Here is a 21,530-nt window from a genome sequence, read left to right on the forward strand (position 1 = left end):
GGTGGGCACCAGGGGCGTTCTGTCCTTGTTGCGGTTGGAGGGGTTGGGTCTGGGGGCGGAGGTGCGGGATGTGGATGAGATGCGTTGGAGGGCATCTTTAACCACGTGGGAAGGGAAATTGCGGTCTCTAAAGAAGGAGGCCATCTGGTGTGTTCTATGGTGGAACCGCTCCTCCTGGGAGTTGATACGGCGGAGGCGGAGGAATTGGGGATATGGGATGGCATTTTTGCAAGAGGTAGGGTGGGAAGAGGTGTGTAATCCAGGTAGCTGTGGGAGTCGGTGGGTTTGTAGAAGGTGTCAGTGTCAAGTCGGTCGTCACTGATGGAGTTGGAGAGGTCCAGGAAGGGGAGGGAGGTGTCAGAGATGGTCCAGTTAAATTTAAGGTCAGGGTGGAATGTGTTGGTGAAGTTGATGAATTGCTCAACCTCCTCGCGAGAGCACGAGGTGATGCCAATGCAGTCATCAATGTAGCGGAGGAAGAGGTGGGGAGTGGTGCCGGTGTAATTATGGAAGATGGACTGTTCTACGTAGTCAACAAAGAGACAGGCATAGCTGGGGCCCATACCGGTGCCCTTGGCTACCTCTTTGGTCTGGAGGAAGTGGGAGGATTCAAAGGAGAAATTGTTAAGGGTGAGGACCAGTTCGGCCAAACGAATGAGAAGGGTACTGTTGGGGACGTTGGGAGAGGAAGAAACGGAGGGCTTGGAGGCCCTGGTCATGGCGGATGGAGGTGTAGAGGGATTGGATATCCATGGTGAGGATGAGGCGTTGGGGTTTTTCCATGGTGAAGAAGAGGTGTAGGCAGCTCATCATCACCTTTAGATTCCTTACAGTGTGGAAACAGGCCCTTCAGCCCAACAAGTCCACACCGACCCTCCAAAGAGTAACCCACCCAGACCCATTTCCCTCTGACTAATGCACCTAACACTATGGGCAATTTAGCATTGCCAATTCACCTAACCTGCACATCTTTGGACTGGGGGAGGAAACAGGAGCACCCAGAGGAAACCCACGCAGACACAGGGAGAATGTGCAAACTCCACACAGACAGTCACCCGAGGCTGGAATTGAACTTGGGACCCTGGTGCTGTGAGGCAGCAGTGCTAACCACTGTGCCGCCCCCTTCTCAAGGGGAACTAAGGATGGGCAATAGAGAAAGTGATGACCCAGATGTATTATCATTTGACTGTCGATCCAGATACCCAGGTGGTGATCTGTGGACCTGAGTTCAAATCTAGTCATGGCTGAGGGTGGAATTTGAATTCAATGTAAATCTGGAATTAAGAATCTAATGTTGACCGTAAAACCATTGTCAGTTGTAGGGAAAACCCCATCTGGTTCACCAATGTCCTTTAGGGAAGGAAATAAGCCATCCTTAGCTGGTCTGGCACAGCAGACCCACAGCAATGTGGGTCAGTCTTAACTGCCCTCTGGGCAATTAAGGATAGGCAATAGATATTAGTAAAGCCAATGATGCTCATATCCCATTAATAAATTTTTGAAAAAAAAGCTTAAATAGGTTGCTGGAGTCTAATATCTCTGTCTTTCAGCACTTCAAATAAATAGAACATCTCCAAATGTTCAAATGAATAAACTGTGAGTCTGAAGGCTGGAGATGGGAAAGAATGTTCTTTTCCTCTCTCACCACTTTGCATTCTGTGCAATGGATGAGGAAGTGAATGTAACTGTGATGCATATAAAAATAGAAGCTAGCCGATAAATAAAGGGAGGAAGAACTTGCATTTATAGACCTATTACAAACCTCAGGATGCCAAGTACAACAAACCGAAAGAACTACAGATGCTGGAAATCTGACGCAAAAAACAAAATTGCTGGAAAAGCTCAACAGGTCCGGCAGCATCTGCAGAAAGAAATCAGAGAAAATATTTCAGTTCTGGTAACTCTTCTTCAGAACCCCACATTCTGAAGAATGCTGAGATTTTCCAGCAATTTCTGTTTTTGCTCCAAGCCAAATCCTGCATGTTGTGATCCAGATAGGATGCAGCAACCAGTCTGTGCACAGCATATCAGCACAAAGAGTAAAAGGATAAATGACTGGATGACCTACTTTAACAGCATTGTTCGAAGGGTAGATATTGACCAAGGCACTCAGCGGAAATCGCCCGTTCTTCTTGGAAATAATGATGTGGGGTCTTGGACAATACTCAAAAAGAGCAGGCAGACTTTGTTACCTCATTTGCACGACAGCATTTCTCACAGTGGAATGCTCCCTCATTACTGCTCTGGCTTTTGTGTGCAGTTTTGTGGAGTGGAATCTACAGCCCTCTACGAAGTTAACAGTACCACTCAGAGTCATTGTTAATAGTACGGTGCCGTCTAAAGGTGCAGCTATATCATGTGGGGCCTCTGTGAGGATAATTGATTTAGGGTGACTGAAAACGTTGAGATGGTATGTGCCTTTTAGAGGAATTTGGTCTGTCCTATTTCTCTTGAAGAGAGATGTTGTAAACCTGGCGCTGATGTGCTTGCTCCATGGAAAGCAGAGTAAATAGATTTGGGGTTTTTTTGGAAGTAGACAAAAGAATCATGAATGGGTAGAGTCAGACTCTCACAGACCAAGGCTTTTAGTTTTGCTTTCAGTTGTTGAAGTTGGTGTTTTTGGATTTAAAGTTGCTAGATACAGCTCTCTCTCTATTGCTGCAAAAAGTCTTTGCTGCTGGATTCATTCTGTCAATGTTCCTTCCCCGGACCGGAAGAGATAGCAAGTGAGGGGAATCTGTTTTGTTGAATTTACCTTCGTCAAGGGTGTGTTTATGGGATGCTGCTAGATTAGGACAGAGTTTGGGTGGCATGGTGGCACAGTGGTTAGCACTACTGCCTCATAATGACAGGGACCTGGGTTCCATTCCAACCTCAGGTGACTGTCTGTGTGGAGTTTGCACATTCTCCCTGTGTCTGTGCAGGTTTCCTCCCACAATCCAAAGATGTGCAGGTTGATGGAATTGGCTATATTAAATTACCCTTAGTGTTCAGGGATGGGTAGATTGGCTGCATTAGTCAGAGTAAATATAGGATAATAGGGTCGGGGAATGGGTCTGGGTGGGTTGCTCTCCAGAGGGTCAGTGTGGACATGTTGGGCTGAAGGGCCTGTTTCCACACTGTAGGGATTCTAAGTTCTATGATGAGTAGTAGTTATAATATGTATTATTTTCAGTGTTTCAATAGAGTTAAAGTTACACAATATCTGTTTGTATTTTAACAGTGGTGTAGGAATCAAGTATATTTTGCTTAAAACCTAGTAGCTTGACCAACAGGATGGTACAGTGGCTCAGTGGTTTGCACTGCTGCTTCACACCATTTGGGACCTGGGTTCGATTCCAGCCTCAGGTGACTGTGTCTGTGTGGGGTTTGCACGTTCTCTAAGTCTGTGTGAATTTCCTCTAACTGCTTGGGTTACCTCCCACAATCCAAAGATGTGCAGGTTAGGTGAATTGACTATGCTAAATTATCCTTTGTGTTCAGGCGAGGTGGGCTAGCCATGGGGAATGGAGGGTGGGGGGGTGTCTGGGCAGCAGGGTTGGTGTGGGCTGAATGGTCTGCTTCCACACTGTAGGGATTCCATAAACTGAATCACATCTGGAACACAGTGCCTTATATTTGCCTTTAAATAATATAAAAGTTGGAGTCCAGGCTACTACTTTGGGATGTTTGAGGGGGGTTGGTTTGGTTCATAATAAAGTAGATATTATTCTACAGCACTGTCATGATGGCAGATTATAAACTATGGATAATCCATGGACATATTGAATTGTTAACAACTGTGTGTTTTTAAAAGAAGACATACAGCTAAAAGAAGCGACTAATATAATTTCTGCAGAATGTAATTCATTGACTGTCTGGAAGAGTCATATAGCTTATCCTCAACTTTAAGGCAAAGCCTGGAATGTTATAATTAGCAGACATCAGGAAAGTTTCAGGAAGAGAAGGATGCCAAAAGGAGAAATGTATTGTAAACTCTACCGAAATCTGCTCTAAGTTCTCACATGGTGAGTGTGATGTAGGAAAACAGAGCAGTCTGGGCAGGAGATGTTTTTGTGTTTTCCCTTTTCAAGAATAAGGGTTTAAAAAGAAACATTTCAAGCCTGGCCAGTGCATGCTAGTGGGTGACGATTGGTTGTGCGAGGGTCACAGCTGGGAAAGTTAGGGGTCATTCCTGCACAGCAGGTAAAAGGAAATGAATTGTCTCTCTGTGTGAAGCCAGAAACTAAGTGAAAACATAATTCATAAGTCAATAAGATAGAGGAACAGAATCAGTCCATCAACTCTGCTCCACCATTCAATCATGGCTGATATATTCCTCACACCTATTCTCCTGCCTTTGCCCTATAATCTTTGATCCCCTTACCAAGCAAGAACCTACCTATCTCTGTCTTAAATGCACTCAATGACTTGGTTTCCACAGTCTTCTGTGGCAATGAGTTCCACAGACTCACAACCTCAGGCTGAGGGAAAACACCCTCTTGTCAAAAGAAATCAGAACAAAGACCTTTCAGCCGACTTGCAAAACCTTGCACCTCAAAATCATACGCTTACCTCTTAATATCAGTGCTACCAGTATCATCCAATCTAATCGTCGCAATGTCCCATTACCTACCCTTCACCAAAACCTTTTAGAAATGTTACCATCTTTTTGGATCCACCCCTTCTTTCTAATCAGTGTGTATTGTAACAAGCTGAGGGGGTGGGAGAATAATGAAGGGGAGCCAGTTTAGCCCCTCTCACCCAGGAGCTTCCCAATTTTGGGTATCCTGCCCAGAACTATAATAGATTGGGGAACTTCACCCGAAGATTGATCACAGCATTACATGGTATTCTGTATTGTACTGCTACTGACAATGTGAGAATGGAGTTTTTTAAAAACTCCTTCAATTAATCTTCATCAACTATAAATGGATTGCATTTATCACTAATAACCAACCATCTCTCTTGCTCTGTAGCAGCATGTTCACTCATGATTTTTGGAAGATAGAGGTATTCCCGGGTATCTTTTCACCTCTTATTTTGAGTTTTTTTTTGCCAAAATCAACAAAGAATTCAATTTTGAAAACTGCTCAGGAAAGAGAAGGGTTTTGAGTCACATCAGCTGCATTGTGTTGTTGAGTAGAAAAACTCAGCATTCTAATTTATATCTGTTTTGTGTTAGAATAGATAAGATTCAAACCCAGGAAATTAAAAATCACACAACACCAGGTTATAGTCCAACCTGTTTGACTATCACCTGGTCTTGCATGACTTTTAACTTTGTCCACCCAAACCCAACAACGGCACCTCCACATCACAGTCCCAGGAAGCCCATCCATGGACGACCCACTCAATTTTAGAGTTATTGACTCATAGAGTCATACAGCATGGAAACAACATGTCCATGCTGACTATGACCCCAAAACTAAACTAGCCCCACTGCCTGTGTTTGGCCCATACCTCTCTAAACCATTCCTATTGATGTAACTATCTAAATGTCTTTTAAATGTTGTAATTTAACCTGCATCTATCATTTCCTCTGGCAGTTTACTCCACACACTAACCACCTTCTGTGTGAAAAAGTTACCCCTCAGGTCCCTTTTAAATCTTTCTCCTCTTACTTTAAACATGTGCCCTCTAAATTTAAGCTCCCCCACCCAAAGTTCCTTTCTTTGAACCAAAAACAGAAATTGCTGGAGAAAATCAGCATGTCCGGCAGTATCTCACAGAGTCTTTGATGCCTACAGCACAGAGACAGGCCCTTCAGCCCAAACTGGTCCATGCTGACCAAAATGCTGACCATCCACAGTAACCCTATTTCCCATCTTTGGCCCATATCCTAGTAGGAAGACAGTTGGGCTAATGCTTCAAGTCCAGTGACACTTTGTCAGAATTGTTCTGATGGAGAGTCACCAGACTCAAAGCGTTACCCCTGCTTTCTCCCCACTGATGCTGCCAGACCTGCTGCGTTTCACCAGTGATTTGTAATTTTTTTGTTTCATATCCTTAGAATCCGCATTTGTTAGTTTTATTTTTATTCATTTGTTGAGTTTAATGGAGTACAATTCATACAGTTTTTGTGATAAGTGCATTATTAGCTACAGCAAAATGATTGCCCAGTTAGTAAAGATTAAAATCCACTTACAAAATCCTCCCATTCCAACTTTTTGTTTACCTACATCACTCCCTCTTTCTCTCCTCTTATGCTTGTCTGTCTGTCTGTCTGTCTCTCTCTCTTTCTCTCCTGTGAGTTGTTGGTCTGCCTCAACTTACTGAAGCAGAACATTTTTGTTTCAGATCTACCTTAATATCTTTTCAAATAATTTTCGGAAACATATAAAGAACAGGCAGATTTTGAAATTTGCTTTCTCGGGTGTATTTGATTTAAGAAATAGACACTGTTTCAAAGTTGGGGAAATTGTCTGGAGCTGTTGAGTTGATGGAATTCAAATCATGGAGACTAAGAATTGGTTTATAATATATGGACCGAAAACTGTGGGGCTGCCCTAGGTTAATAACATTACAGGCCTCCATCTCCTCGAAAACCGTGTTAGGGAACTGGAGCTGGAGCTGGATGAACTTCGGATCATTCGGGAGGCAGAGGGGCTTATTGAGAGGAGTTACAGGGAGATAGTCACTCCTCAGGTACAAGAAAAAGGCAGATGGGTTACAGTCAGGGGATGGAAAGGGAACCGGCAGGCAGTGCAGGGGTCCCCTGTGGCCATTGTGTCCCCAGAGCAGTAGTCATTGGGACTCCATAGTTAGGGGGACAGATAGGAGGTTCTGTGGGGACGAGAGAGACTCACGATTGGTGTGTTGTCTCCTAGGTGCCAAGATCCGTGATGTCTCTGATCGTGTTTTTGGGATCCTTAAGGGGGAGGGGGAGTAGCCCCAAGTCGTGGTCCACATAGGCACCAACGACATAGGTAGGAAGAGAGACGGGGATTTAAGGCAGAAATTCAGGGAGCTAGGATGGAAGCTTAGAGCTAGGACGAACAGAGTTGTTGTCTCTGGTTTGTTGCCTGTGCCACATGCTTGTGAGGCAAGGAATAGGGAGAGAGAGGAGTTGAACACATGGCTACAGGGATGGTGCAGGAGGGAGGGTTTTGGATTCTTGGGGCTCTTTCTGGGGTAGGTGGGACCTCTACAAGCAAGATGATCTTTATCTGAACCAGAGGGGTACCAATATCCTGGGGGGGAAATTCGCTAAAGCTATTAGAGTGGGTTGAAACTAATCCAGCAGGGGGATGGGAACCAAAATTGTAGTTCGAGTATAGAAAAGATTGAGAGTCGGGAGGTCCGAAATCAAGTTTCAGGGATGCAAGATGGCACCGGCAAGCAAGAAGTTGGTTTGAAGTGTGTCTACTTCAACGCCAGGAGCATTCGGAATAAGTTGAGTGAATTTGCAGCATGGGTTGGTACCTGGGACTTCGATGTTGTGGCCATTTCAGAGACATGGATAGAGCAGGGACAGGAATGGTTGTTGCAGGTTCCAGATTTAGATGTTTCAGTAAGAACAGAGAAGATGGTAAAAGAGGGGGAGGTATGGCATTGTTGGTCAAGGACAGTATTACAGTTGCAGATAGGATGTTTGAGGACTCATCAACTGAGATAATATGGGCTGAGGTTAGAAACAGGAAAGGACAGGTCACCCTGTTGGGAGTCTTCTATAGGCCTCCGAATAGTTCCAGAGATGTAGAGGAAAGGATAGCAAAGATGATTCTCAATAGGAGTGAGAGAGACAGGGTAGTTGTCATGGAGGACTTCAACTTTCCAAATATTGACTGGGAACACCATAGTACGAGTAAACTGACCCAGTTTTTGTCCAGTGTGTGCAGGACGGCTTCCTGACACAGTATGTAGACAGGCCAACAAGGGGCAAAGCCACATTAAATTTGGTACTGGATAATGAGCCTGGCTAGGTGTTAGATTTGGAGGTAGGTGAGCACTTTGATGATAGTGATCACAATTCTGTTATGTTTACTTTAGTGATAGAAAGGGATAGGTGTATACCAATGGGCAAGAGTTACAACTGGGGGAAAGGAAATTATGATGCGATTAGGCAAGATTTAGGAAGCATAGGATGGAGAAGGAAACTGCAGGGGATAGGCACATTAGAAATGTGGAGCCTATTCAAGGAAAAGCTACTTTGTGTCCTAGATAAGTATGTACCTGTCAGGCAGGGAGGAAGCTGTAGATTGCGGGAGCCATGGTTTACGAAGGAAGTGGACTCTCTGGTCAAGAGGAAGAAGAAGGCTTATGTTAGGATGAGATGTGAAGGCTCAGTTAGGGCGCTTGAGGGTTACAAGGTAGCCGGGAAAGACCTAAAGAGACAGCTCAGAAGAGCCAGGAGGAGACATGAAAAGTTGTTGGCGAATAGGATCAGGGTAAACCCTAAGGCATTCTATAGGTATTTAAGGAATAAAAGAATGACGAGAGTAACATTAGGGCTAATCAAGGATAGTAGTGGGAAGTTGTGTGTGGAGTCAGAGGAGATAGGGGAAGCACTAAATGAATATTTTTCAACACTATTCACTCTAGAAAATGACAATGTTATCGAGGAGATTACTGAGATACAGGCTACTAGACTAGGTGTGATTGAGGTTCACAAGGAGGAGATATTAGAAATCCTGCAGAGTGTGAAAATAAGTCCCCTGGGCCGGATGGGATTTATCCTCGGATCCTCTGGGAAGCCAGGGAGGAGATTGCTGAGCCTTTAGCATTGATCTTTAAATCATCATTGTCTACAGGAATAGTGCCAGAAGACTGGAGGATAGCAAATGTGGTTCCCCTGTTCAATAAGGGGAGTAGAGACAATCCTGGTAATTATAGACCAGTGAACCTTACTTCAGTTGTTGGTAAAGTGTTGGAAAAGATTATAAGAGAGGATTTATAATCATCTAGAAAAGGATAATTTGATTAGGGATAGTCAGCACGGTTTTGTGAAGTGTAGATCGTGCCTCACAAACCTTATTGAGTTCTTTGAAAAGGTGACCAAACATGTAGAAGAGTAAGCCGGTTGATGTAGTGTATATGGATTTCAGCAAGGTGTTCGATAAGATTTCCCACAGTAGGCTATTGTACAAAATGCGGAGGAATGGGATTGTGGGAGATATAGCAGTTTGACTTGCTGAAAGAAGACAGAGGGTAGGGGTTGATGGGAAGTGTTCATCCTGGAGTCCAGTTACCAGTGGTGTACCGTAAGGGTCGGTGTTGGGTCCACTGCTGTTCATCATTTTTTATAAACGACCTGGATGAGGGCGTAGAAGGGTGGGTTAGTAAATTTACAGACAATACTAAGGTCAGTGGAGTTGTTCTGATGGAGAGTCACCAGACTCAAAGCGTTACCCCTGCTTTCTCCCCACTGATGCTTCGAGGTTACAGAGAAACATGGATAAGCTGCAGAGCTGGGCTGAGAGGTGGCAAATGGAGTTTAATGTGGACAAGTGTGAGGTGATTCACTTTGGTCGGAGTAACTGGAATGCAAAGTACTGGGCTAATGGTAAGATTCTTGGTAGTGTAGATGAGCAGAGAGATCTCGGTGTCCAGGTACACAGATCCTTGAAAGTTGCCACCCAGGTTGACACGGTTGTTAAGAAGGCATACAGTGTTTTAGCTTTTATTAATAGAGGGATCGAGTTCTGGAACCATGAGGTTATGCTACAGCTGTACAAAATTCTGGTGCAGCCGCACATGGAGTATTGTGTACAGTTCTGGTTATCGCATTATAAGAAGGATAGGGAAGCTTTGGAAAGGGTGCAGAGGAGATTTACTAGGATGTTGCCTGGTATGGAGGGAAGGTCTTACAAGGAAAGGCTGAGGGACTTGAGGCTGTTTTCGTTGGGGAGAAGAAGGTTGAGAGGTGACTTAATAGAGACCTATAAGATAATCAGAGTTAGATAGGGTGGACAGAGAGAGTCTTTTTCCAAGAATGGTGACAGCGAGCATGAGGGGGCATAGCTTTAAATTGAGGGATATAGGACAGATGCCAGAGGTAGTTTCTTTACTCAGAGTAGTAAGGGTATGGAATGCTTTACCTGCAACGGTAGTAGATTCGCCAACTTTAAGTACATTTAAGTTGTCGTTGGACAAGCATATGGACGTACATGGAATAGTATAGGTTAGATGGGCTTCAGCTTGGTATGACAGGTCGGCGCAACATCGAGGGCCGAAGGGCCTGTACTGTGCTGTAATGTTCTATGTTCTATGTTCTAAGTTTGCACCCAAGTTTTTGAAAGAGTTTCAGATCGTTCCTAAGAAACTTTAATGAGTTTGAAAAGGCACACGTGATCCAATTGCTACCTTTGAAGATGTCATTGTGTACGTTAATGTATCAAACTTTGTTTAAAGCTTTGCTTATTTTGGATCAATTCGAAAGAGAAAAATGTCGATGGAATTTTAAAAAAAATTTGCAACGGGTCTGGCAGCATCTGTGAAGTGAAATCAAAGTTAATGTTTTGAGTCCAGAGACCCTTCCTCAGAATCGGGTAACTGAACCATTAACTCTGATTTCTCTCCACAGATGCTGCTAGACCTGCTGAGCTTTTCCAGCAACTTCTATCTTTGTTTTACTGATTTAAAGCATCCTCAGTTCTTTTGGTTTTTAAAACAAACAAAAAATTACTTTGGTCCTCTTCTTGTTTTTGTACAGTCTGCCAGATTATTTTTAAGCAATGCTTCAGAATTGATCAACTTCAGAAGCGATTGGCTGTTCTTCACTGATACCTTTCTTGCCACATTCCTTATTCTTAGTTTGTACATTATTTACTTCATATTCTCAAGGGGATTGAAACTGGCGATGAGAGTTTTAAAGCTGACGGTGAGCCGTTTAGATCCCCTTCTCTAACAAAAGATATACTGGCATTAGAAAAGGTTCAGCAGGCTGATCCCAGGTACAAGGGGAACATGAGTAGACTGTAGACCTCTGCTCATTGGAGTATAGAAGAATGAGACACTGAAACATACAAACATACAAATATCAGAGGAAACTTGAAAGTGTTCAGAAAAGATTTTCAAGGATGTTGCCAGGGTTGGAGGGTTTGAGCTTCGGGAGAGGTTGAATAGGCTGGGGCTGTTTCCTCTGGAGCATCGGAGGCTGAGGGGTGACCTTTATAGAGGTTTATAAAACTGAGAGGTATGGATAGGGTAAATAGACAAGGTCTTTTCCCTGGGGTGGGGGAGTCCAGAACTAGAGGGCATAGGTTTAGGGTGAGAGGGGAAAGGTATAAAAGAGATCTAAGGGGCAACTTTTTCATGCAGAGGGTGGTGCGTGTGTGGAATGGGCTGTTAAAGAAAGTGATGGAGGCTGGTACAATTACAGCAATTAAAAGATATCTGGATGGGTATATGAATAGGAAGGGTTTGGAGGGATATGGACCAGGTGCTGGCAGATGGGACTAGATTGGTTTGGGATATCTGGTTGTCATGGATGAGGTGAACCAAAGGGCCTGTTTCTGTGTTGTACATCTCTATGACTCTAACATTCTTGAGGACTTGACAGGGTAGATGTGGAGATGATTTAAAGGCGTCGGTGTTGGACTGGGATGTACATAGTTAAAAATCACACAACACCACCTTTATAGTCCAAATAAATCTGTTGGATTATAACCTAGCTGTGCGTGATTTTTAACTGGATGCAGAGAGTTTGTTCCCCTTGTGGGAGACTCTAGGAGCAGAGGGAATAAACTCAGAATAAGGGGTTGCATATTTATATCCGAGATGGGGAGGTGTTTCTTCTCTCAGAGAGGAGGGAATCTGTGGAATCTTTACCACAGAGGGCTTTCAAAGTAGGGTCATTAAATATTTTCAAGGCTAAGAGACAGATTTTTAATTGGTGAGGGAATCAAGGCTTATGGGGAAAACACAGCAAAGTGAAATTGAGGTTTATCAGATAAGGCATAATGATGTTGATTGGTGGAGCAGACTCAATGGGCTGAATGGCCTACTTCTGTTCCTATGTTGTATGGTCTTATAGACTCCCAAAAGAGCTAGGGGAGGGGGAAGTGGTGGGATGGTGCTATATGTAGCAGAACTGTGATAATGCCAGCAAGAAGTCCAAAGTGTCAGCTCAGTGGCCTGTATTCTTGCCTCAAATGGCTTTGGGCTCATGGTCCACTCTTGAAGCTTAAGTAAACAACCCAGTGTAATCTGAGAACACTGCAGGTACTGCCTCTCTGCTGTGCACATTCCATCTGCTCTCTCAGATGGGTGGATGGAAGGAGATCCCATAGCACACCTTGAAGAAGATCTGACCTAGTATTTATCCTTCCATCAACATTGCCAGAACAGATTACCAGGTCATTCCCCTCACTACAGCATGTGGGATCTTGCTGTGCTCAAACTGGCTCTTGCATTTCATGTTCTACAACACTGACTACACTTTAAAAATATTTATAGTGTCACAGAGTCATAGTGATGTACAGCATGAAAACAGATCCTTTGGTCCGACTATCTATGTCGACCAGATATCCTAAATTTAATCTCGTCCCATTTGCCAACATTTGGCCAATATCCCTCTAAACCTTTCCTGTTCATGTACCCATCCAGATGCCTTTTAAATGTTGTAATCGTACCAGCCTCCTCCACTTCCTTTGGCAGCTCGTTCCATACACACACCACCCTCTGTATGAAAAGGTTGTCCCTAAAGTCCCTTTTAACTCTTTCCCCTCTCACCTTAAACCTGTGTCCTCTAGTTCTGGACTTACAAAGCACAAAGAAAATCTACAGCCCAGGAACAGGCCCTTCAGCCCTCCAAGTCTGAGCCAATCCAAATCCATTGTCTAAACCTATTGTCCAATTCTTAAGGATATGTATCCCTCTGCTCCCCATCTACTCATGCATCTGTCCAGACGCACCTTAAATGACTCTTCCTTACCCTGGAGAAAAGACCTTGACTATTCACCCAATCCACGCCCATCATGACTTTATAAACCTTTATAAAGTCACCCCACAGTTGCCGATTGCTCCAGGGAAAACAGCCCTAGCCTATTCAGCCACTCCCCGTAACTCAAAGCCTCCAATCCCGGCAACATCCTTGTCAATCTTTTCTGAACCCTTTCACGAACTGTAAAGTATTTTGCGACCTTCCTGAGGTCTCTTCCTTTTTTGTTCCCCCCCCACTGAATAATGCAGTTCAGTCTTTTACTATCACTAGCTGAGGAAGACTGAGGTTGTTTTAGAGAAGAGCTTTTGTCACTGCAGCATCCCTCCACTGCACTGCAGTGTCAAAGAGAATGATGTGCTTGGGTCTATAGAGTTGGACCTAAACCCCATGGACTAGAGGTGCAAGTTACAATCTGAGGTCAGCTCAAATAAGGGTGTATTCCTTTTAACTTCCCATAGTGATGGTGTTGCCCATGGAAACTAACCTGCATCAAAACAGGGGTCAGACTTTGGAATCCCTACAGTGTTGAATCAGGCCATTTGGCCCAATAAGTTCACACTGACACTCCAAAGAGTAACTCACCCAGACCCATTCCCTTACATTTCCCCTGACTACTGCACTTACACATCCCTGGACAACTTAGCATAGCCAAATCACCTGACCTGCACATCTTTGGATTGTGGGAGGAAGCTAGAGCACCTGGAGGAAACCCATGCAGTCACGGGGAGAATGTGCAAACTCCACACAGACAGTCGCCTGAGGCAAGAATCGAACTAGGGTCCCTAGTACTGGGTTGCAGCAGTGCTAACTGCTGAGCCACCATGTCACTTTAGAGTGGTGGGTTAGTGAGAGTGGCTAGTGCAGGGGAGGGGAACACATTCGTTTTGAAATATGGGCATCATTGGCAAAACCAGCATTTATTGTTCCCTACAAGTTGTTCTTGAGAAAGTAGCAAAACAATTTTGAGCTTACGAGGGCATAGCAGAGGGCAGGCTCAAGAATGTTTGTGTTGCTGTGCCCAGAGAGAAAAAAAAAGCAGTACAAAGAAACGATAACACTTAGAAATTGATTGCACTACTCATACTGGAGCCACATTTTGAAGTAAACAAGACAGAATGGGCCACAATATCTCATTCACCAGATTTACAATCTTTTTTCCCCTTCTGGTTTGAGTTACATGATGGCTAGGCCAGGTAAACACTGCAGATTTCCTTCCCAAAAGAGTATTAGGGAACCAGATGGGAATTTAATCTCAGTCCAACACCGTAAAGGTCATGTTTACTGATGCAGCAACAATTTCCATTTTTAACATAGCTCAGGTATGATAAATCATCCCAAAGCATGCCTGATGAGTGTAACAGAATATATTTTGTTGCATATTAAGATGGGTAACAAAAAGATTGATCAATGGGGCAGAATTTAAGAAGCATTTTTAAGGAGGTTGGGAGATGGAGAGTTTCAGGGTGAGATCTCCAGTGTTCAGAAGCTTGGCAGTAGATGACATGGGCACCAGGCATGAAGCAGTTAAAATCCAGCATGCTCAAGGGGTGGGAGTCGGAGGAATGCAGTTACCCCCAGAGGGTTGTGAGGTTGGAGGAGATTACAGAGATAGGGAGGGGGTAAGACTGTGGTCTGACGTGAGAGCACAAGTGAGCATTTTAAAGTCAAACCATAGTTGACCCTGGAGCCACTGAGGCACGACTGGGGAATAAGAGGTGATAAAAGTTAAGATGTGAGGCAGCAGAGATTTGAATGGGCTGAAGTTTATGGAGTGTGGAAGTTTGGTAATCAGCTAGGAGAAGATGGGAAGGGATAGGAAAACCAAACATATGAATCAGGAGCAAGAGGAGGTCACTCGCACACAACATCGACCCACCCCCCCCAACCCCCACCACATTGAGTGCATGGACCCTTCCCATCCACCAGGGCATCTGTACCCCTAACAGCAAAATAATGTGCCATAAGAAGTAGGCCATTCAGCCCATCATTACTGCTCCACCATTCAATGACATCATGGCTGATCTGATCATCCTCAACTCCACGCTCCTGTCAACTTGCCACTGCCCAACATGTTGGGGGCAATTGACAGGAACTGTGTGGTGTTAGTGTTGGGGCAGTGTCCCTACCTGTTGGGTCAGGAGACCCAGGTGCAAATCCAATCTGCGCCAGAGGTGCGTGATAACATCTCTGAGAAGATGGATTAGGGAGAATAGATTGGAGTTTTTAAAGGTGATGGAGCACCTCCTGGAATTCCTGTGCCACCAGTGGGCAATGCCTTCTGCAGATGGTGCATGGTAGATGAGACATGAGAGCCCCATGCAAAGGCAATAAGGCCAGTTCTGGAAGATGTAAAAACAGAAATTGTTGGAAAAGTTCAGCAGGTCTGGCTGCATATATAGAGAGAAATTAGAGTTAACATTTCAGGTCCAATGACCTTCCTCAGAACTTTGGGAAGTTAGGAGTTTGGGAAGATAATGTGAGAAAATTCATCAGAAGTTGAGGGGAGGAACCCTCCATGAATCTCATCAAAACTAATTGATTTTTGGTAAAACCATGATGTTGATGGAAAGGGTTTGAAAGTTGTAACTTTGGCCTTCACAGTCAGTGACAAAAAAGGGAACTTCCCAAAGGAACAGAATTATGATGCTCAGAGTGCCATTTTATTGGACGAGAACCCTCATCCTGTGGTCGGTGAGTCAAGGATTGGGAACATGGAGCTGAGGCCGAGCTCAACTGGAGAGTTAATGATTTAATTCGGGGGAAGAAGAGCCAATCCTATAGCTCCCCAAAAATAGGAGGATTCTTCCGGTTGGAAACAAATGTGGATTCACTTAGAGTTAACGAAAAAAAACTCCTAACTGCATCCGTGCGCCAGTCTTTGTGTGATGGGAGGGTGGTTTGCAATAAGAACTCAGGAAGACAGTTCCAAATTGGCATCACGTGAATCCTCACGGTGAGGGTTTCCACAGCCGGAAAGCGTACTCCGACAAAGAATTATACAGACACGATGAAACAAATAAAAAGAAGCTTGCTATCAAAGTTCTGACAAAGCCGTTTGAACAGTTGTCATTTCCTTCGTTGAGCTGTGGGCCATTCAGTGTTTTCCCCTCTCTATCTGGGAGAAATACTAACCGGGGTCTGGGTTAGAACTGGGAGAGGGAGCGTTCAGAATTGGTGTTGTTTCTGGGGCGAAAGCGGTGCCTGTTTGGGGCTGGACGTGAGTGGTGTGGAATTCTTCGAAACACAACTTGTCGCTTTCCTCTTGTTTAACCCCCTCGCCTTGTCCCGAAGACTTTCACTTCCCCAGCTCCTGAGCAGCTGTGTGTGTGTGTGTGAATTTACCAGGCTCTCCCTCCTGAATGTTTCTGAATGCAGACTCCCGGGGGGAAGAGAGACTTCACTCCGTCTCATTGGTTGAGATTGTTGAACCCAATTTAAAAGCGTTGTCAAAGGCAGAGAGAGAGAGAGCAAGACCGCTTTCTGTATCTGCAGAGCCAGATCCAAATAGCAGGGTCTCCTGGTCACTGGGCTCGGTGTAAATTACCCAGTCCATCTTTAGATGTTAAACGCCGTTTGTCTGCCTCTGTGTGTGTGTGTGTTTATGTGGGAGGGGAACGTATGTGGACCTCCCTCTTTTGGATCTACCCTCATCATCCCTCTCCCTCCCTCTTTCTCTAGTCCTGAGTATTGAAGTGCGGATCGGAGGCAGACACAGCCGCTGCGTTGACGGTTCCTTGTGGCAAATTCTTTTGAAAAGCAACAGAAAATGCATCTCCTCTGTACGGCTGTGTGAACACATTCCAGCATATCACCACGCAAAGAGAGAGAGAGAGAGGGGGAGAGAGAGAGAGAGAGAAACATCCCGTGCAGTTAATGAGGATTTGCTAACTGCTTTTATACAATCAGTTGAAAACGAGTAACTGAGCTGATCTCTTTTTAAGGTAGGCTTTTTTTCTGAGAAATGTTTACAGACACGAATTGGTGCTGGTGTGCAGAAGGTTTTGGAATGATTTGTTAATAGTGTAATCCATGTCTGTTTCGTTTTAAATTGAGACAAAAGGGCTAATCTGAATTTTGTGCTTGATTGAAAAACGATTCCGGTTGAATAACCGTAACATGAAAACCAATTCTGTTGTTTTCTTTTATATGTTTAGATATTGAAAGGGATGCGCGCACACACACACACACACACACCGAGGCAATTGCATCTCACCCTTGCTGTTCTGATGAATCTCACCGCTACGACAGTGGAATTTTTAGCAGGCAGCCCAACAGTCTCAATCAGCTATAGCGGGACTGGGACTCTGCCTTCCTTATTCCCCCGCCACCCCTCCACCCCGGTCTGCGCCGGGAGGTAGTGGGGAGTGAAAACGTAGCATGCAACATCGAATTGGTCCTATTTCCAAACGTTGTTTCTGGTTTGGAAGGTGTACAGTGCAGGATCTATGTAGCCAAGCCATGAAAGGGTCGATTGTGTAGTACATAATCGATCAGTTGTATTTTGGGGGGTGTGCTTGTGTGTGAGAGAGGGTTATGGGGTTGAATACTGTTTTGATTCGAAACGATTGATCGATTGCTATTGTCGACTGCAGCAGGGGCTAAGTTAGGAGTCGAATCATCAACCTCATTGGAATCATCGTGCCCTGGATTGCTAAGAAATTGAGGGGTTTTTAGTGCTGGTGGGTGAGTTTTGTATACAGAAAAACAAATAGAGTTGGAGGGGAGATTTGGTTTTCTTTTGTTGTTGGTTAAATGTCAAATTAAGGTTGAGAAAAGTAATGAAGGTGATAAATTCAGCAGATAGATCAGATCAATTCACTGAGGAATTATGAATGGAAGGAATTTGAGAAAATGAAATGGCAAAAGGAGCAGATGTTTGAGGAACACATTTTTACCAGGGCGACCGGTATATGTTGGAGAGCCGAGAGATTGATGTGTGGGCGTGTGCCATTGAAAAAAGACATTGGAAAGTGCGAGATGCTGGGAATTTTTAAAAAAAAAACCCAGAGGTGTAATTTTGTGAAATGTGATTGAGAAAGGTGGGAGATGCATTATTATTTTTGAGAAGTGTGGTGAGGAGCGGAGAAAGGAACACAATGTGAAACCTGAGCCGGAAATTCGCAGGCTGCAAGTTCTGAGGACTTGAGAAGCAAATAAAACCCAACACTGGCCCGTTGAAGATGTTATGAATGAAAGGGAGGGGGGAAAACAATAAGAGAGAGAGAGAGATGACCGATTAACAAATAACGTAGCGATGCATTAACTGGGAGTGCAGTTTAGCTCCGGATAGGGGATACTTAATATCATATAACTATTGTCTCCTGGAAGTCAACCTGCAAAGTATATTCGCATCTGGCGCTTGTGACTGACCACATTTACCCGAAGACAGAGCTTTGATTGTGTTTGGGGAGTCCCTGTCAAATGGTACAAGACTCTATTGTGTTAGAAAATGAAACCGGTCCTCTCCCTGCCGTTACAAATACAGTGACAACATAATCTTGAGCTTCCACTCTGAACGGTTTCAAAATGTTGACACAAATGTTAGTGTTAGAATCAAGTTACAATACTTCAGCACAGATACCGTCAAATGTTCACCAACTCCCATCGCTTTTTGATAAAATACGTTGGGAAGCAAACGATTGCGGCGTTAAAACCAATTTTAAATAAACGGTTTGTAAGGTTAAAATAAAACCTCCCCTCCCAGCCACCTTCCAGTTCATTCAGCAGTGTTCTTCAGATTCCAAATCGGAGCAATGTTTTATTTTTTAAGGGCTTTAAGGAGCGTGGGGAGGTGTGTAGGGGCGTCCAATTGGGTAGAATTCAAAATGGGCCGAATGGTTCCGTTCAGTGCTGATGGATTCTGTGATACGGGATAGCACAGCAACAGTAAAAAACCAACGACAGAAGATAAGCAGAAACCCATTGAGTGAGTAAGAGGTGTAAGGTCGCAGATGGACTTTGTCTTAACTGAAATTATATGTCTAAAAAACTTATTAACGTAGGCGCCAGAGAATGCTGGCTTAAACACTTTTCATTGTTATTTTTGTAAACTGCCAAAAAAAACTGTTCTATTGAACATCCCCTCCTCCTCCTCCAGCCCCTGCGCCTCACTGTCTTGTTGGACAATGGGAGTGGGGGGAGTGAGATTGGTTGGTCCATTGCAAGATTTACCTCTCTCTGTGAAGGAGGTGTAGAAAGCAAAGGACCGAGCACAGGATTTTTTTGGGGGCTGGGGGAGAGTTGAGTTGGGGGGGGGGGGGGAGGACGGAATGTCTGTGGAATCTGATGTCAAATTTCTTTTTCCATCCAGTGTCGGCAGCAGTCACTAGAGGGCACAGTGACTCTATGAGACACTCCATCCCCATTCTGCAGGCCGAGACTCTGAATTAGAGGCAACAAGGTCGAGCACTCGGCTACTTTTCTATGGGGTTAGGATAGTTGGTGAGCGGGATAGGAGTTCGGTTGCTTTCTCCAAGCCGGTCAGCTCCTTATTCTCGCCCCCACAGGATGAGAAAGTGCAGAGTCGGAAACTGGAGAGAGTGAGAGGGAAGCCCATGGACTGTGTTAAATCTTTTGTGGAAGACAAGATATTGAGAAGCATGGATAGAGTCAATAGCCAGAGACTTTTTTCCCCAGAGCAGGATTGACTGGCACAAGGGGTTATAGTTTTAAGATATTAGGAGAAAGGTATAGAGGAGACGTCAGAGGTAGGTTCTTTACGCAGAGAGCTGTGAATGCATGGAATGTGTTGCCAGTGGTGGTTGTGGAAGCAGAGTCATTGGGGACATTTAAGCGACTGCTGGACATGCACATGGAGAGCAGTGAATTGAGGGGTACATAGATTAGGTTATTTTATTTTAAGTTAAGATTAATCCTCGGCACAACATTGTGGGCCAAAGGGTCTGTTCTGTGCTGTACTTTTCTATGTTCTATGTTCTCTGGGAAGAAAGTGCATGAGCAAGAGAATGAGTCAAAAAAAAGGAAGGGATTCCTGTTACCAGATTGACAGCAAAAAAAATTGCAAACAATTCCTAAGCTATCTAAAAGCCTCTGAATGAGCTGCAATAATTGTATTTTTGAACTAAGATGTCTCCTGTTTAGTTTCACTCGCATGTCTGCTGCACCCACTGGACTGCGGTTTCACTAAACTATTTGTTTAACGAGTAACAGGCGACCAGAAACTGGTTGGAAAAGTTTCTCGTCCTCCCTGTTCTGCTAGCAGTTTAAAAACAACACATCAGGAGGATTGAAAGCTCTATCAATGGGAGGGTGTGTGTGTGTGTGTGTGTGTGTGTGTGTGTGTGTGTAGCAACGATGACAATTGGGCTCAGGAACGAGATGATGCCTTCATTGTAGAATAAATCCAGAGTCAACATCAGGCATCACCTATTGAAGACAATAAATACACAGGAGAGAATCATCTCAGACATGCGATGACATGGAAAGTGGCTATTTGGCCCATCAAACCTGCACCAGCTTATTAAACAAGCATCAGTATGGAGTGCCAAACTCCTGCCTTTTCCCTCATATCCCTGCATAATATTTCTATCCAAATAACCATCCAATTCTCTCTTCAATATCTCAGTTGAACCTGCATCTACCACATTTCCAGGCAGTGCATTCCACGCCCTAAATACTCACCTGGGTGAAGTTTTTCCTCACTTCACCTTTTCTTCTTTTGCAGATCACTTTAAATCTATGTCCCTCTTGTTCTTGTCCCTTGTATGAGTAGGAACAGCTTCCCTCATCTACTCTGTCCAGCCTGACCCTGATTTTGAAAACCTGAATCAAATCTCCTCGCAGCCGCCTTCTCTCCAAGGAGACCACTCCCCACTTCTTCAGTTGATCTCATTGTTGAAGCTTTCATTCCTAGAACCATTCTTGTAAATCACTTCTGTCCTCTGTCTCAATACATTAACATATTTCTGATGATGTGGCACCCACCACTGTACACCATGCTCAGCTGACGTCTAACAACTGTCTTATATACAAGATTCAACATCACTTCCTAGCTCTTGTACTCGATCCACTCGTAATGAAGCTGATGACACTGTTTGACTTATTTACTGCTGCTTGGAGATAGTGAGGAGTGCAGATGCTGGAAAGTCAGATTCGATGAAATGTGGAGCTGGAAAAAGCACAGCAGGTGAGTCAACATTTCGGAATGCAGCCTCTACTATTTTATCCCATTCATTGATCTGTGCCGATACCTACCCAGGTCCCTCTGCTCCTGCATCCCCTTTAGAATGGTACCCCGCTATTTAATATTGCCTTTCAATGTTCTTCTGATCAAAACTCCCATCACCTAACACTTTCCTGTGTTGAATTTCGTCTGCCACCTATCCACCCACTGCACCAACTTGTTACAGCCTTCTGGAATTCTACACTGTCCTGCTCACAGTTTCCCAAGTTTTGTCAATTATGTTGAGTTAATTCAGTTGTGAAGTATATGGAAATGCTATCGCCTGCACATTTCTCTCCAGACCACTCACTATCCTTACTTGGAAATATATGACTGTGTTCTTTTACAGTCAGTGGGTCAAAATCCTCGAACACCTTTTCTAACAGTATTGTGCAGAACCTTCTCTGTAATATTTCCTGCCACAGTGAAGAACTCTGAGGTTCATGTGTGGAAGATTGTAGCAGTTCAAGAAGGTAGCTCACT

At 44.3% G+C, this 21,530-nt stretch overlaps 1 protein-coding gene across 4 annotated transcripts in view; it reads left to right on the top strand.

Annotated features, from left to right (window-relative positions):
* Positions 1-16,345: 16,345 nt before the first annotated feature.
* Positions 16,346-21,530, top strand: part of cdh11 (cadherin 11, type 2, OB-cadherin (osteoblast)) — a 242,668-nt gene continuing 237,483 nt past the window's right edge. For 2 of the 4 annotated variants that reach the window (XM_043706546.1, XM_043706548.1), the window contains exon 1: positions 16,443-16,806. The gene's annotated coding sequence lies outside the window, so the exon portion shown is untranslated. Of the gene's footprint in view, positions 16,807-20,992; positions 21,012-21,530 lie in introns of those variants that run through there. The other 2 variants (XM_043706549.1, XM_043706547.1) reach the window with 2 other exon arrangements.

Source organism: Chiloscyllium plagiosum, chromosome 17 (assembly GCF_004010195.1).
Source record: "Chiloscyllium plagiosum isolate BGI_BamShark_2017 chromosome 17, ASM401019v2, whole genome shotgun sequence".
NCBI lineage: Eukaryota > Metazoa > Chordata > Chondrichthyes > Orectolobiformes > Hemiscylliidae > Chiloscyllium > Chiloscyllium plagiosum.